Genomic DNA, 14962 nt, shown 5'->3' with positions numbered 1-14962 from the left:
AGTAATTTTTAGAGGTTGGAGAAGTATTTAAAAGCCATTATTCATCAAAGGAAGAAATCTTGGTGGGAATCTAAGGGTGCATTCAAGAGAAAGAGGAAATCCAAGAAAGTTTAAGGTTATTGCTTCAAGTTCAAACCCAAAAGAAGTGTGTTGAGTAGAATTCAAGTGCCTTCAAGAGCTCAACCAATTCATTGAAGAGTGAAGCAACCTTGGGAAAGAAGAGAAGAGCAATCTACAAAGCGATAATTATTTTCTACTCTCTTCTTTTTGTGCATACTTGTTATATTTGCTCATTTAGGAGCTTTAAACTTCTTTTCTATTATTCACTGTGAGGTTTGTTGGTGAGCTCGTAAAACCAACGGTGTAGGTTGTTGGTGAGTCCGCAAAACCAACGTTAGGTTGTTGGTAAGCCCGTAAAACCAACGTAGGTTGTTGGTCAACCCGTAAAACCAACGTTAGGTTGTTAGTGAGCCCGCAAAACCAACGTAGGTTATTGGTGATCCCGAAAAATCAAATTGTAAAGGTTTTGGATTGTGAGCCCGAAAAACAATCCTACTGTAATCTGAGGGATTATAGTAAAATTTCCAAGGGGACGCTTGGGGAGTGGACGTAGGTGCCTTGGGGTGCACCGAACCACTATACATCGTGGTGTTTATGTTGTGGCTTCACTTGTGATTATTCTTGCATTATTTTTTATCTTTGCTATAGTTTAATTCATTGAAGTAATTTAAGAAAGCATCCACCGCACTCAACTAAGGAAGTTTTTAAAGCACTAAAAATTTAGAGAAACCCAATTCACCCCCCCTCTTGGGTTGTCACCTTGGGCAACATATTATCTTCTATGCATTTTCTTGCTGCCACATCATCACACAAATCAGCCAGCTATATTGGCAGATAAGTTAGTCTGTTATGTGAGTCAAACAGATCGACAGACATGCTGGTTTGTTATGTTAGTCAATTATAACAATGGACGCATTAGTCTACCACATCAGTTAGCTATGTCAGCATTGCCAAATACATTAGTTTGCTACATTAGCTTATTGATTTATCGTATCAGTTTCTAAGATGTTATGTCAGCTTATATTCAGCCATGTTAGATTCTATATTGTCACATCAGCTTGACACATCAATTTGCTATATCGGCTTTTAAGTTGCTACGTCAACTCATAATCTACTACATCAGCTTCTTAGTTGCTATTACGGTTCGTGTTATGCCATATCAGGCTTTGTGCTGCTACATCAGCTTTTAATCTTTCACTGCATCAGCTTTTAAGCTGCTATATCAATTTCTAATCTATCACGTCAGCTTTTGAGTTGCTACTTCAGCTCTTGATTTAGTACGTCAGTTTTAGGGTATATTAGTGATTTAGTTTCTAAATTCAAGTTAGTACCTATAATATCATCTTAAGTTTGAGGAGGGATGTTAGCATCATTTAAGAAATCACATAACAACCTATATCAGCCCGTAATATTTTTTTTTGTTAGCGTGATCACGTATTGGTCAGTATTATTTTTCTTTGTTAGTATGATCTTGTTAGAGTGATTTTAAGAATTGCATAACAATTTGTATTATCGGATAATTTCTTTTTGTTAGCATAATTTTATGTCAGCCTATATTATTATTTTTGGATGAAGTCTGCATATGAGTATATATAACCTTTGAGATATACCAAATGTCATGAAAAAGAGATATAAAATTTTTTTTCTTTTGTTTTTCTCTTGTTCTACAAATATTTTAACAATCAAGTTCTCCGAAGAAAAGGAATATTGTTTCTCTTCAATTTATGTAAGGAATCATCTCACCTTAATATATGGTTCTCCCTCCCACATTTTCCCCTCATCTCCATCTTATTCTGCAAAATTAGTCCAAGAAGAAAGGAAACCCATGAGAAGCCATACTACAAGAAAATTCATCTTTTCCGACACTTTTTATAATCTTTACCGACGCTTATAAGCGTCGGCTAAAGTTCCCGCGACGCAAACAGAAGCACCGCAAAAGCGTCAGCGATACCGGAGTGGCAAAAGTTTTTGCTGACACAAAGAGAAAGCGTCGGCAAAAACAGGGCTTTTCCGATGCTAATAAAAGCGTCGGCAAAAACGACATTCGCCGACGCTTTAAAGTGTCAGGAAAGCCCAAAGCATGCCCAATTCTGGGTTTTCGCCGACGCTTTAAAGCGTCGGCGTAGGCGTGCCACAACTTTTATTTACTAGCGCTTTAAAGCGTCGGGATTGCTATTTTTAAAAAAAATAAAAATACGAATGTAAATTATAAAAACATATTATAACAATATGAACCTGTATTACATTTACATTGACACAAACATTCAAATCAACAATCTCTGATATTCAAATCAACAGTCTCAGGCAGCTAGTTTATTCATACTGACATTTTGCTTAATGTTTCTAGAATTTTAACAAGGCAGCATACTTCAGCATACTTAAACAATATACATATTTGCCAAGATACTAACCCTTTCAGTTTTTTGTAGCTACTGGCTCAAATGTGGAAGGATAAACAACTTGATTGGTCGTAAGAAACATAAAATAGAACCAAAAAGAACCATTGTAGCTTAGTTCCATACCGTGGTTTTTATTTTTTCTACTTCTTCCATTATTTCTTGGAAGGTTAGCCTAGTCCAGTCCTGCAAAAAGAACTAGTTAGTGCATGTGTAAAGGAGGTTATGATGACCCAAAGATTGATTCATAGATTGATTTTGATGATCACAAAACCTTGAAGTATAGATACTAATGTTTATGTTGCAAGGAGAAAGATATTTATTTTGCAAGGAACATAGCAAGTTGGAAGAACACAAGAAGGCCTCCAAAGCTCTCAAGTTGGAAGAAAGCTACAATTTATTGTCCCAAAGTTTAAAGTTCAAAGGATTCAAATTGGAGGAGTAAAATCAAAAGAAAAATTCAAAAGAACAGTCTTCGAGTCGACTCCAGTGGAATTCGAGTCGACTCCGGAGAAGTATGAGTCGACTCCGGAAAAGTATGAGTCGACTCCTAGGAGTCAGGCAGAAAAGTCAGAGAGCAGTTTTCGGGTCTGAGATTCGAGTCGACTCCAGTGGAACGCGAGTCGACTCCGATGGTTGGTAGGTCGACTCCAAAGAAAGCAAGAGTCGACTCTCAGCGGAACACAAAGAAAAAGTCAGAGAGCATTTTTGGGACTCTGAGATTCGAGTCGACTCCCGCATTGCACGAGTCGACTCCGAGACTCCGCGACCATCGACAGACAGAAAACCATGTTACTGGCTCTGAGATTCGAGTCGACTCCCAGACAGCTCGAGTCGACTCCAAGACAGCTTCACATCAAAAAGGCAGAAGGCTGTGTTTCGCAAACTGAGAGCCGAGTCGACTCCAAGGAAGTTCGAGTCGACTCCAAGACTGGATGAGCCAAAAGACAGAATCGGGAGTTCGGGCTCTGAGATTCGAGTCGACTCCCAGGACAGTCGAGTCGACTCGAGTGGATCAAATTCAAAATTGGATCCACGGACTTCAGTGGATGAGCCGACTCCGAAATTGCCAGGTCAGTTCCAGAAGTTGGCGAGTCGACTCCAGGTTAAGCCGAGTCGACTCCCAGTCAAGGCATGCACTTTAATTCAAATTTGGAACAGTGGCCGAGTCGTCTCCAATAAAGCACGAGCCGACTCCTGCAACAGGCGAGTCGACTCCTGATCGCGCGAGTCGACTCCGATCCCAACGGTAACATTGTCAGGAAATGCAGACTGTGTCCAACGGCTCTTTTTCTTGTCTCTAACGGCTATATTCTTGTTTCCACGCCATCTAAAGCTATAAAAACAAGAAGAGAGCTAGGGGAGAAGGCATGGAAGTGGGAGAAAACATTTAGGAAAGAGATTACAAGGAAAATCTCCCATAAGCACAAAAAGGGCCATCCAAAGAGAAATAGAGAGAAGAAGAGCTTCCAAGTGAATCCCAAAGCTTCCTCTCCATCAGTGTGCTGCCTCGGTGATCCTCTACTTCGTGCCAAATCAGAAGAGGGTCAAGTAAAGAAGAAGTCGAGCTCCTCCATCTTCAAAACTCGTTTGAGGGCTTCTCTTTACTCTGTTTGTTTATATTGTTATATTTGCTTGTTTAAGAAGCTTTGATTTGTTTTAAACTTTGTTTTATTATCTTGTAACTTGATTCAATCACGGGATTGAATCAAGGGGTTAAGGTTTGTTGGTGAGCCAAAGGGAAAACCAACGGTGTAAGGTTTGTTGGTGAGCCGAAGGGAAAACCAACGGAGATAGGTTTGTTGGTGAGCCGAGGGTAAAACCAACGTGTAAGGGTTTGATTGTGAGCCCGGAAAAACAATCGGAGTGGTTCTAGTCGGTGAGCCTGGGAAAACCGACCGAGTTCGTTGTGCGCTCGTAAAACAACAAGTTGGGTTGTGAGCTTGTAAAACAACCGACTGTAATCTGTAGGATTATAGTGAAATTCCCAAGAAGTCTTGGGGAGTGGATGTAGGTGCTGGGGTGCACCGAACCACTATATGTTTGCTGTGTTTGTAATGCTTTTTGTCATTATCTAACTCACACACTTACTCACTTAGATAAATTGCTTGCTTAACTATTATCCGCGAATTCTTTAGTTGCAAGCATACTCAATCAAGTCACATTCTATACATCAAACTGTCGCTAAGTTTAACTTTCACTGCGCATATATACAACTTAGCATAATTAATCAAAAAGTGCTAGAAGTAGCTTAAAAGTTTTAAAAGACCCAATTCACCCCCCCTCTTGGGTTGTATCTACTGGGCAACAAGTGGTATCAGAGCAGGTGCTCAAATATTATTTGTAGTCTTAACCGACTAGAGCCAAAGATCATGACAACTCAAATAGATAGTTTTCTAGGAGAAGGACAATCAATTGATACACCACCACTATTTAATGGCATAAACTATACACATTGGAAAATACGCATGCGCATCTTTATTCAATCACAAAACTATTATTTATGGAAAATCATAATAAATGATCTTCACACACTCTCTCAAACTTTTAATGAAAAGGATTTAGCACAATTGAATGCTGATGCCATGAACCTTTTATATTGTGCATTAGATAGGAATGAGTTTAATTGCATATCTTCTTGCATGACTGCTAAAGAAATATGGAATATGCTTGAAGACAAATATGAATGCACTAACAAATCTGAAACATCATGTGTAGAAGGAGAGCAGTATCATATTGAAAATCCATGCTTGGTGGCACAAGAGGTACATGCTGAAACTGAAAGCAATTTTACATTTGATGAACTCCATGATGCCTTTTCTGATTTGTATTTAGAATATAAGAAACTTATTTGTAAAAACAAAAACTTGAAGATTGAAAATCAAATTCTAATAGATGAAAAACTGAAACTAACCAGTAAAACTGAAATCTTAATTAAAGAAAATCAAGAACTAAATCAAAGAGATCAACTTCTCACTGAAAGTCATGATAAACTTAAGAAAAACAATGAGTTACTTTCAGAAGATAACAAAAGATTAACTAAAGAAGTTGACAGATTAAAACCTGTTGTTGAAAGATTTACCCTCAGCTCTGAAAAATTGAACCTAATGATAAATAATCAAGGAGCTGAATTTGATAAAGTTACATTAGGATATCAACCTTGGTACACCCAAAAACCTTTTAAGAATATGTTTGTTAAAACAGTTTTTAATTACTCTAAAACAGATTCTTATAAACAAAAGCTAAGTAAAATCTCTTCTGTTGTTCCTAAATCTATACATTACAAATTTGATGAACCAAAAAGGGAGAAACAGAAAATTAAAAGTTTTCCTACTACTCATGTTCGATCTAAGTTTGTTAAATTCAACAAGAGGATACAGAAATACATCCCTTGTAATCCTAAAATCTGTAAATTCATGGACAAAATAGCTATTAAGAGAATATGGGTTCCAAAAGGAATAATTATAGCTAACCTACAAGGACCCAAAAGAGCTTGGGTTCCTAAGCTGAAAATATGATTATTCTTTCAGCAAGCATGTCTAGCTATCCAAGGTTCTAATGAAAGATGTTATCTAAACAATGGGTGCTCTAGACATGTGTTAAAGAATTGAATTTAAAATGTAATTAAAAAGAATGATTTAAATGAAAGAAAGGATGAAATAAGTAATTCTTACATCTTCTCGTATTGAAATTACTTTATTAGTTGATTAAAACATAACTTGAAAGTATTAATCATTTTTGTGATATAAGTGATATTTGTCTTTTTGGGTATGAAAAGAAAAATATATTCAAATCACTTCATTTTTTTTGTATGCTCCACTCACTATTGGATAAGTTGCTAAATGATTAATTAATTCATTAAAAATAACTCTATGAACCCTCTATATGCTTGATTAAGAATTTTTATCCATGGCATTATTTTTATTGATCATCAATATGATAATGTGTACTTGGTATGCTTTTGAATATATGCACTATGAATACCAAGATTAAAGAAACCATCCTTGGCACATAGAATCAACTCATGCTAGTATGTACTTAATCTCAAAAGACCTTGCCATAGGCTTGCTTAGATTATCTACTTAAAGGTCAAAGTTTTGCTATGCATGCTAACTAAGGAAACAAACAAAAATCATTTCTAAATCTAAAGATGTTGTTTCCATCTCTAAGTCTTCAAAAGCTTACATTGGACTTGTTCTTGGAGAATAAAACTGAAGTATTTTTCTGTATTTACTAAATCTTGTAGAAGCGTTTCAAATGAAAAAGGTTTCCAAACTGTGAAGATCATGGCACAGTGTTGAAAACCAAAATCCAGATTAAAGTTATACAGAAAATAGTATTAAATTCAATTATTTCAGCTCCATGGACATCATAAGTAAAAAGGGGTTAATAGAATTCTTGAAGAAATGAAAAAGACAATTATGTATGATAGTCATCTACTTAAATAATTTTTAAAAAGACTATCATCACTGCTTGTCATACATATGATTTCTATTAGATCTATTTCTGATGAAAATTTTGATCTTCTGAAAAAATGAAAAATGAACCATTGCATATCTTTCATATTTTTCAGTCGTACATGTTATGCTTGATATGCTCTTATGAAAATAATGCCAAATCTGATAGAGATATGTCTATCCTTGGATATCATTCATCAAGCAATGCATATAGAGTATTCAATGAAAAGTTTTTAGTTGCAAAAATATCAAGGTATTTTATTCTTTATGAGACTAATGATTTATTATCAAGATACTAAAATTAAATTATGTATGTATATGGTTAATCTTTTACATATAACAATCTGAAAAACTTGTTAATAATTAGAACCAACTTGGATTTTTCAGATATGCTCTTAATGAAGAAAAAGTGATGACTGTTAAAAGACTAAATCAAGAAAAAATGAAATAGATCTTGATAAGTTTCTTGCATAATTAAAAGTAAAAATCACCATTATCATTTGTTTGCTTAATGAGCTTTATTCTCTATCAAATGAATGTGTAGAATGCACTCCTATGTGGTTATTTCATTAAAAGGTAGATCTATGTTAAATAACCACCATATTTGAAAACACTCATTACAAATATGATAAAGCAATATATGGTTTGATACAAGCATCAAGAGCATGATATAAAAGCTTAAATAACCTTTTTGATAGAAGGTAATAGTGATAATTCTTTGCATCAAAAAATGTGTGACACCTCACTTGCTCAAAGTATACATTAATGACATCATTTCTGGTTCTACTAATGAAGAGTTATATTGCAAGGTGAGTTTGAAATATGTATGATGAATGAATTAACATCTTCTCTCAAACTCCAAATTAAGACAAACAGGAAAGGGAATCTTCATTGACCAATGCTAGTCCACAAGAAAACTCTCATAGAAGATTGGCATGAAGAAGGTATGTCTATGACCCCATCTTGTAGAATTTGAAAAGAATGAGCAAAATAGATCTATTGTTTAAAGCTGTATTGAAGCATGATAGAATAATTATTTTATCATACAGCTAGTAGACCAGGTTGTATGCTCATTATGTGACCTTGTGCAAGACATCAATCTAACTTTAATGAATCATATTTTATTGATAAACAAATAAATCATAATCTGAATTGTGATAGAAACAACTATTTAAGATAAGTTGATTAAAACTTAGCTAGCGTGCCTTATTGAATAAAATCTAAACTAAATTGATTTTGAAAATAAGAAATTGATTTGACCTTGATAAATCTACCTATTGCCTCACATGCTTGTCCTTGAACCATCTGATTTAATGAAACTATCTCTTTAGTTCAAGTGATATGTGCTTGCTTATATTTAGGGAATCTCTTGAGTAAAGTGACTCAACATGCAACTATTGTCATATCTTATATTGAGTCATCTAGTTAAAAAATATATATGTTGGATGAATGCTTTATATCTTAAAGAAACTAATAACCTTCCTTCAAGAAAGAAAAATGAGAAATTTCAACTTGAAGGATATCTTCATGTAAGATACACTAAACATTCACATGCAAACAAGAGAGAGGATCTTCTTCAGCCAAAAGTTCACACATAAGAAATCTAGTTTGGCTTGAAGAACATACAATGAATAGGTAACTTTAGATACCTTTCTCACAAATTAATTGAGCTAAGTCAATAACTTAAATCCTATTATGGCATGATTAAATTCTTTAATTATTAATTTTTGATATCATGTCTATATGTGTATTGACTGACTTATACTTTTAGAAATTGTTTCATGGTTTGCCCAAACTAAAATATATCTTTGTCTGTGTCATAACCATGAAATACACAAGTATATGCTTAAAATTTTGATGTAAAATAACTTGTGAGAAGTTATGAATCCTTGAGCACAATGAAAATGTTGTTTGCATATTCTTTATTCTGCTCTTTCATGTAAATTACTTGAGAATAACAAAAAGAGAGAGAGATAAAGAAAAGAAAATGGATGTTATTCAAGAGAAGTAAAATCTAAGTAAAGGCAAATACTTCAATCTTAAGGAAAAGCAAAACGAACATAATATATTCGGCACATTTGTGAGACTTGTGTGAGCATTCTTTTGGAAGGGATAAAATCCATAATTAATTACACTTAAACAGGGAGAGTTTGAAGTGAACATTTTAACCTTTCTATATTGCTCATCATAGGGATGGTGCCAATGGGGAGGCTAGTGGTAGTACCCGGCACTATTTGACCCAACTATTCGGTGTAGGGCATATTAGGGACGGCACAAGAGGGAGGCTAGTGGTAGTACCTCGTGCCCCTTCCCAACTCCACCGGATAGGGAGCAAATAGAGTATAAAGCATAAGAAAGTAAAAATGAATGACAAAGTAAATGAAAGTATATAAGAAGAATCAAGTCAAGTTTTAATCACTTGGAAACACACCTTAAGGATGAAATTAGTGGAAGATTATATTTAAATAGGGGGAGTTAATTCGAAAAGAATTGATTTCGATCCTTGACATGCTTGTTCTTAATATTTTAATGTATGACTTAACACACACTATATTTTGCATATAGCATGATATTTTAAATTATGGGTTCTCAATATTTTTGTAGTTCCCCATACTTGGACAACTTGATTGAATGAAATACTACATAACATCTTTGTTTAGTTTTATTGAAAAGAAATTTCAGATTTGTCATTCACAATCATTGTTAAAATCTGAAAGCTAAATAAAATTGTAGAAAGGAGAAGAGAAGAATATCTCTATTTAGGGAAAATAAATTGATTTTGATCTATCTTTCTACTTGCCTAACTTTGATACATAATGTCCTAATACTTGTTAAAATATCCTTTATTGTGTATCGAAACTCAAAATTAAACACAAAGATTCTGAAAGTGCTTTAATGTTATTGAAATATGTATTTTTCAATCGTAACAATTTAAGATGAGCTACATTGTGAAAGATACATATCTCATATTATGACTTAGAAAGCTTTTATTGAAAATCCTATGTAATTCAGAATCTGATTTTGTATAAAAGCTTAAACTAAATGTAATTTTAAAATAAAGTCTTACTTTAAGAAAAACAGAATTAATTTTGATGCCTTTGGTGATTGCTCCGATACGCATCCGAAACATATCATCTCTTATCTTCAAAGTATACTAATATTGGTTCAAATGATGTGTCTTTCGATGATCTTGATTGCAAACAAAAATTTCTAAATATATGATTTTATTTTGATATTAAAAAGATTTATTGTGATTCATGTATACATCGCTGAAAAACTATCATTAAGAAATTGAGTTCTATAAATATATATACCTCAATGATCATCTATATGTTTTTCTCTCCTACATTCTTAAAGATTTCCATCAGAATATATATAGAGTGAATGATCTAAAAGCTAGAAATATTTCACCTCACTCAAATGACTCTAAAAGAAAGAAAATGTAAATGCTGTTGAAAGAAACTGAGCGTCAAATGAATCATTTTCTGATTAATATTTCAGTACATTTTCTCAAAGATTAAGAGGAAGCATAACTTGTTCTTGATAGATTAAAAAGGATGATTGCTATAAATTTTGAATAATTCTTGATCACTCTCCATTCTCGATATCATAGAATTTCAGTTCTATTCACGTTTGTCATTAAAATCTGAAATTCAACAAAAGAAAAGAATGATTAAAGAAGTATGCATCTTTTGAGGGGGAGCTTTAGATATTCAGTATCTTATCCTAAAGTTACTTCAATTTGATGTATACCTTAAATTTTATGGATTGATTTTGATGAACCTCCTTATATTACAAGACACGCTTTAATTACCTTGAGATGAGTTCTATAAAGGTTGTCTTATCTCAAACCTTGAGTCTTGTGAAAATAAGCTGAAACTTATAGAAAATATAGTTTTGAGATTGACAATTTTATTGAACATTATTTTCAAATTCTAAACTCTTAAATGGAATGATCAATTGAGGGGGAGAAAGAAAATTTCAGAAGGAGAGGTCTTATGGAACTTAATTACATGAATCTATAGGAGAGGGAAAGAATACTAAATGAAAAGTGATCCTAATACTCTCCAATATGTATCATCTGAAATTTAAATCTGAAAATCTTTACGATACACCTTGAGGCTTGTTATTTGGTTAGTATATCCTATGCATCAATCATGAACCAAATTACAATTCAAATAGTTGATCTTAAGAGCCTCTAATTTAATGAAAAAGGGGGAGAATAACGTGTTGATTTTTCTTGAGTATCTCTCAGAAAATCTATTTTGGAATTCACTAATGAGATCTAATTGGCTTGCTCTTTAGAACTTCAATTTTGTGCCAATTCATATTTTTTATCAAATTGTGCTTATTTTTTTTGGGAATAAAAGCAAATCTTTAAAAGAACTCTAAATGATCTTTCAAAGCTTTGCATTTTACGTATGCTCTAAGATATATCATAAATTTCATGAATTCATGTTTTGGTATTTATGCCATAATATTTTTACATCATAAAAGAACTTTGCAATCATACTTAATATATTGCTCTTATACTCTGAAAATTAATTAAATTGCTCTCATGTTGATAAAATACTTAATAGATTGGGCACAAGATCTTAAATGAACAAGCTTTCACACTTATTATTGAAGAGAGGTTAAATTTTCACTTCTTGAATTAACCTAGGGAAGATCCCACCTACACTTGATTAGAAAACTATCTGTGGTATCAACTTAGAAAAACTTCTTGCAAACTATCTTAATTGGCTCTGATCTGTGCTCACTAATCTGATCCCAATATTATTGCCTTAAGTTATATGATTCATATCCTTGCAATAATTTAACATTCAAATCAGAGTACAATAAGGGAAAGAAATGTTTGAGTGTTCTTATCTTTGTGCTTAATGTTTCCCTATCTTTTTGATGTTGTCAAAAAGGGGGAGAAATATCTAAGTATATGCTATATACTCAGAATGCTTTATTACTTTGAATTGAATACAAATCAGCTTAAAATTTAAATATGTTGATTGTGTTAAGCTGATTAAATCTAAAGCATTATCATGAAGTATGTTTTTTAAATATATATGTTTTCTACTTCATGCAACTTAGCTATGTAATATATATGTTTTCTACTTCATGCAACTTAGCTATGTATTACTTCTAGAAATCAATATCTTTTATATTGCATATACTCCAAGTTTTGTCATCATCAAAAAGGGGGAGATTGATGACCCAAAGATTGATTCATAGATTGATTTTGATGATCACAAAACCTTGAAGTATAGATACTAATGTTTATGTTGCAAGGAGAAAGATATTTATTTTGCAAGGAACATAGCAAGTTGGAAGAACACAAGAAGGCCTCCAAAGCTCTCAAGTTGGAAGAAAGCTACAATTTATTGTCCCAAAGTTTAAAGTTCAAAGGATTCAAATTGGAGGAGTAAAATCAAAAGAAAAATTCAAAAGAACAGTCTTCGAGTCGACTCCAGTGGAATTCGAGTCGACTCCGGAGAAGTATGAGTCGACTCCGGAAAAGTATGAGTCGACTCCTAGGAGTCAGGCAGAAAAGTCAGAGAGCAGTTTTCGGGTCTGAGATTCGAGTCGACTCCAGTGGAACGCGAGTCGACTCCGATGGTTGGTAGGTCGACTCCAAAGAAAGCAAGAGTCGACTCTCAGCGGAACACAAAGAAAAAGTCAGAGAGCATTTTTGGGACTCTGAGATTCGAGTCGACTCCCGCATTGCACGAGTCGACTCCGAGACTCCGCGACCATCGACAGACAGAAAACCATGTTACTGGCTCTGAGATTCGAGTCGACTCCCAGACAGCTCGAGTCGACTCCAAGACAGCTTCACATCAAAAAGGCAGAAGGCTGTGTTTCGCAAACTGAGAGCCGAGTCGACTCCAAGGAAGTTCGAGTCGACTCCAAGACTGGATGAGCCAAAAGACAGAATCGGGAGTTCGGGCTCTGAGATTCGAGTCGACTCCCAGGACAGTCGAGTCGACTCGAGTGGATCAAATTCAAAATTGGATCCACGGACTTCAGTGGATGAGCCGACTCCGAAATTGCCAGGTCAGTTCCAGAAGTTGGCGAGTCGACTCCAGGTTAAGCCGAGTCGACTCCCAGTCAAGGCATGCACTTTAATTCAAATTTGGAACAGTGGCCGAGTCGTCTCCAATAAAGCACGAGCCGACTCCTGCAACAGGCGAGTCGACTCCTGATCGCGCGAGTCGACTCCGATCCCAACGGTAACATTGTCAGGAAATGCAGACTGTGTCCAACGGCTCTTTTTCTTGTCTCTAACGGCTATATTCTTGTTTCCACGCCATCTAAAGCTATAAAAACAAGAAGAGAGCTAGGGGAGAAGGCATGGAAGTGGGAGAAAACATTTAGGAAAGAGATTACAAGGAAAATCTCCCATAAGCACAAAAAGGGCCATCCAAAGAGAAATAGAGAGAAGAAGAGCTTCCAAGTGAATCCCAAAGCTTCCTCTCCATCAGTGTGCTGCCTCGGTGATCCTCTACTTCGTGCCAAATCAGAAGAGGGTCAAGTAAAGAAGAAGTCGAGCTCCTCCATCTTCAAAACTCGTTTGAGGGCTTCTCTTTACTCTGTTTGTTTATATTGTTATATTTGCTTGTTTAAGAAGCTTTGATTTGTTTTAAACTTTGTTTTATTATCTTGTAACTTGATTCAATCACGGGATTGAATCAAGGGGTTAAGGTTTGTTGGTGAGCCAAAGGGAAAACCAACGGTGTAAGGTTTGTTGGTGAGCCGAAGGGAAAACCAACGGAGATAGGTTTGTTGGTGAGCCGAGGGTAAAACCAACGTGTAAGGGTTTGATTGTGAGCCCGGAAAAAACAATCGGAGTGGTTCTAGTCGGTGAGCCTGGGAAAACCGACCGAGTTCGTTGTGCGCTCGTAAAACAACAAGTTGGGTTGTGAGCTTGTAAAACAACCGACTGTAATCTGTAGGATTATAGTGAAATTCCCAAGAAGTCTTGGGGAGTGGATGTAGGTGCTGGGGTGCACCGAACCACTATATGTTTGCTGTGTTTGTAATGCTTTTGTCATTATCTAACTCACACACTTACTCACTTAGATAAATTGCTTGCTTAACTATTATCCGCGAATTCTTTAGTTGCAAGCATACTCAATCAAGTCACATTCTATACATCAAACTGTCGCTAAGTTTAACTTTCACTGCGCATATATACAACTTAGCATAATTAATCAAAAAGTGCTAGAAGTAGCTTAAAAGTTTTAAAAGACCCAATTCACCCCCCCTCTTGGGTTGTATCTACTGGGCAACAGGTTATATAAACAAGAATTTCAAGATAAAAAGGTGTACAATTAATCTATCAATTAAATGTGATATACTGACAAACTTAATGTAATAATAACTTCTCATGCTTATTAACTTGTTTAACATGTCATGTGAAATCATCTAAGTTGTCATCTTCAGATTCAGAAAAGATATGGAAAAAATTTAAAAAAACATCAGCAACACGCATTATTAATTTTTGAAACTTATTAGTATTTCTTAGTTGTTTTTGCAATTTCGTTCCATTAGCCTTTTTACATGTCACAAAAGCCTTTACAAGTCCAGTACATTATGCTCAAACCTCACAAGAAATTCAAGCTAGGGCAAGAATGCAGTTGATGTAATCAAAAAAATAATATTACGCTCTCCAAATATTCAAATAAACCTTTGGAATTTGCCAGTATGTACAAACAAAACAACAAATGAAACTTCCTCAACATTAAAGTAGTAAAGAATGAGGTTTCTGATAGGTTAAAAAGCAAGGCCTGCCTATTTTCTGTGAAATTGACAAACCACGAGATGATCAAAGCACATATTAGAGGTTCTAAGCAATTTAAAACAATCAATTCAAAATTCACAAGAATCCCCTTTTTTTAGCAAAACAGAGGGAAGGACCACAATACATAAGAGTTCCAGATGTTTGGAGCACTTAAGAAGCTTCATTACCTTAGGCATTTCAAAGTCAAGTAGCTCAATTTTCCACTGAACATTAGCTCCTTCAGGAACACTAGAAGGTCTGTTCATGAAATCTCA

The sequence above is a fragment of the Phoenix dactylifera genome, unplaced genomic scaffold (genome assembly GCF_009389715.1).
Source record: "Phoenix dactylifera cultivar Barhee BC4 unplaced genomic scaffold, palm_55x_up_171113_PBpolish2nd_filt_p 000971F, whole genome shotgun sequence".
NCBI lineage: Eukaryota > Viridiplantae > Streptophyta > Magnoliopsida > Arecales > Arecaceae > Phoenix > Phoenix dactylifera.
The sequence above is the reverse complement of the archived record's forward strand: the minus strand, read 5'-3'. Positions refer to the sequence as shown.